Source organism: Neomonachus schauinslandi, chromosome 5, assembly GCF_002201575.2.
Source record: "Neomonachus schauinslandi chromosome 5, ASM220157v2, whole genome shotgun sequence".
Classification (NCBI taxonomy): domain Eukaryota; kingdom Metazoa; phylum Chordata; class Mammalia; order Carnivora; family Phocidae; genus Neomonachus; species Neomonachus schauinslandi.
This window is the reverse complement of record NC_058407.1, coordinates 1,583,239-1,587,163: the sequence shown is the minus strand read 5'-3', so window position 1 is coordinate 1,587,163 and position 3,925 is coordinate 1,583,239.

Genomic DNA, 3,925 nt, shown 5'->3' with positions numbered 1-3,925 from the left:
ACTGAACTCTACATCTGAAACTGATGATGTTCTATATGTTGGCCAATTGAATTTAAGTAAAAATTTTTTTAAATATTAACTCAAAATGGAATGAATAATCAAGTACAGAGCCAAAACTATAAAGTTCTTAGAAGAAAACATAAGCATAAATGTCATGATGTTGGTTTAGGCACAATTCCATAGATATGACACCCAAAGCACAAGTAACAACCCCTCCCCCCCAAAAAAAGATCAAAGGTAAAATCTTTTGTGCTTTAAATGACACATCACGAAAGTGAGAAAGAATCCACAGAATGGGAGAAAAGCTCTGAATTATGTACCTAATGAGAGATGTTGTCTACAATAGAAAAGGACCCTCCTGACTCAAGGAAAGAAAGACAACATAAATTAAAAATGAGCAAGAATTTGAACAGACTTTTCTCTGTAAAAGATGCACGAAGGGCCGATGAGTGCATGAGAAGATGCTCAATACTGCGTTGGCATCAACGCACAGTGAGGGGCTGCCTCCCACCCGCCATCACGGCTGGAACCAAAAGGACGGTTGTGCAGAACTGCGACCCTCACGTTCTGTTGGAGAAGGGGCAGGGGAGCAGGGTTTCTTTAAAATTCAGATTCCCAGGCTCCGCCTGCAAAGTTCTGGTTCAGTTGGCTCAGGCATCTGAGTGCCAGTAAGGAGCCCCCGGGTCTCTGGAGCAGGTGGCCTGGGGAGCAGTGCCAAAGCCGAACCATGAACCGGACGCTGTCAGGACTGGGAGTCAGAGAGCCTCACTCCAGTCCCGAACCATCGTAGGTCTGCTGGTGGTGTGGCCCTTGGCCAGGGTCTGCACTGCCCACCCCAGCCACTGCCTCAGGACCTGACCCCCTCACAGCCGCAGACACCAGCTCTGTACTGACGACCCCCCGGTGTGCATGTCCAGCTCTGGCCACTCCGGTCCCTAAATGGTGTCTGAGCATCTCTGCTGGGTTTTCTCCTTCACGTTATCATGTTGGAACATAGATGGCAGCGTCTGCAGGCCCACCCACACTCTCCTCCATGGAGCTGCCCATCCAGAGGCTAATTCGTCACGCTCTAGGCAACCCCAACCTTGCAGGAGCTTCTGTGATGCCCACCTTTCTCTCACCCTGCACATTGGCTCCCCCAGCCTGCTCTGCTCCGCCTCAGACACTCATCTGGAATCAAGCCCAACTCAATCACCCCTCTGGTCAGGCCATCACCTTTTCCTGGAACAATGAACCTCCCCCTGTTCTGTTCCCACCTCCACTCCCAGTACCTGCAGCCTGTCCTCAACACAGCACCCAACATGATCCATGTAAGCCGAGTCCTTGGCTCAGGACCACCCAAGAACACCCAGGACTCTCCAGGACCGCCCCCCAGGACCCTCCAGGGCCCCCTGGGACCCTCCAGGAACTCCCAGGACACTCTAGATTCCCCAGGACCCTCCAGGACCCCCAGAACCCAGGACCCCCCTCACCCGGCCCCCTGATCTTTGCCCTTCATTCTGTACCACACTCAGTCTTCCACCAGCCTAGCTCACATCTCTGCCGTTCCCATCGGTCCAGGCAAGCTCTGCCCTCGCTCTTCCCTCTGCCTGGACGGCCTGCCCCACCTTCCCCGTGTCCACCAGGTCTCTGCTCAGTGCCCATTTCCCTGCAAGCCCATCCATGGGCACCGGTTCTGAAAAAGAGCACCCTGTCTTATCACCTTGTGACGATCTTGTGCTTGGTTGCTTCATAAGGGAGCCCAGTGCAGCAGCAGGTTTGGAGAAGGGGCGCGGGCACCATTCCTGAGCAAGGAGGACCGAGTGCAGGCGCGAGACCCCGCAGCATCAAGAACAAGGGTCATGGGGCCCTCTTGCCTGACAGGGAGGTGGGTCCCTCATCCCTGTGAGGCCCCTCAGAAAGCTGGACAGTCTCCTCCACGCCCAGCTATTCCATCACCAATGCTGAGAAGGGCACCAGCCATCCAGATGCCGAGGAGGGGACCACGGACAGAAACTTGGCCACCTTTCCCAGAACCAGGTGCATCCGGCTGCCCACTCAGGTCTCAGCTTCGGCAGCCCCAATGAGGACCCTTCTGGCCACACTGGCCAAGGTGGCGGGGTCCGGGCATCCAATGGGAGTGCAGGCAGCTGAAGCAGAGAAACGACATCCCTGCCTCTGGGCGGAAGGCCCACCTGCCCAACGGGCCATCATTTCAGCAGCTCCAGGTGGAACAGCTCCCGGGACTGCCTAAAAAGAACTCCCTCAGCATCCTCGCCCAGGAGGGGAGGAAGGCCGGCTGGGAAGGGTCTGCCGGCGAGAGCTGCTCCCAGCAAACGTGGGCTGAGTCCTGCTCTCCGAGTCTCTAAAAAATACTGTGTACTTCCCCCACCCAGGGGCTGCCTTGTTTCATCCAAAGCGTAATAAGCAGCAATAGACCCAGCTCATCCTGCATTTGTTTTTCCCCAGCAAAAGCAATCAATTACCTGAGAGGTGTTTGTGGCTGCAGGCAAACGGTGACCGGGCAAGGTGCAATCGGCAAAGTGTCACTTTTATTCATGGCCTCGAGTCCGAGAATGGGCTTCTTCGCATTTTAATTATCGGAAAGCACTTACCACCCTCACTTTAATGAATTATATAAAATTTAAGCACGTGCAATTATATTTATAAATAAAAAGCACTGGGCACGGTCTGGGGACACTGTGGTCTCCAGAGGAGCCATATTAATTTTTGTCGGCCCTCCCTGCATCCTCACCATCATCCCTGGGCTCACGCCCACCCCTTGGTCGCCTTCCTCTCTCCCCTTTGCACCTTGAGCCCCTGACTGGGAGGTAGAGACCCAGCCTTCCCAGCCCCACGGCCACGCACTGCAGGGTGCTCTGGTTCGGGGGCTGCCCAGGAGCACGGCCACGTGGGAGCTGACTTCCATCCCACACCTGCTGGTCAGCGTGTCCAGCACAGGGGTGAGACCACCCAGGGGGCAGGTCAGGCCCAGAGCCCCCCCGGGCTCACCCCCATCTGGGGCACACAGAGAGGGGCTCTGTCCTCAGGGACAGCCAGGCTGTTCTGCCACCAGGAGCGTCAGATAGGACGAATAGCTCTGTCCACCCTCCTGTCTCCGGGAGCACGAGCCACTGGGAGCCCCACTCGGTCCTCACACGGCTCCAAATTTCACCCCCAAATTTTACATGGAGAAATCTGATTACGTGACTGATGATTTGTTTCATGAAGAACCAAGATAAGATGGGCTTTATTCTCATCCAAACACACAGTCTGGCCATCATTTTGTGCCACCGAACACTTTGCAAATCCATCACCAAAGCCTGAGCAACCCACTGAACACGAGGGTCGGGCCCCGCTGGGGTTCGGTGGACAAGTGGGGGTGTCTCCATCTGGCGAGGGAACCAGAACCAGGCTTCGATCCTCGGACTCCAGGGGCCCCAGGCCAAGACGCCGCAGACCCTCCCAGTCCCACCGCCAGGGTCTCTGAGACCACGTGGTGCACGCAGCCGTGGAAGGGCCGGGAGGGCCCAGGAAAACCATGTGTGTCTCCTCCGAGCCACAGTGCCCACAGGCAGGTGGCTGGGACGGAGCCACGCCATAGCATGAGGGCCCGTCCCTTGTGTCTGTACTTGGAAAACTTGGAGGTGATTCAGCTCCCACTTCTGACAGGCCTTCCCAAAGTCACATTTGATGGCATCTGAACCGTGCCCTAATTCAGCAGCTGGCTTCCCCAGCCGTGGACGCCGAGCCCCGTCTCCCCTGCCTCATTATCCCCCCTCGCCGCTGACCAGTGGCCCGGGAGGGACGCCCTGCACCAGAACAACCCAGGATCGCCCGGCTGTGCCCCCTGTTTTGCTTATTCGGGAAAAACCTCAGCACCTAATACCTTCTCGTCTCGGCACATGGTCTGCTAATGTGAGCACAAGTCATTCCTTCAAAATCA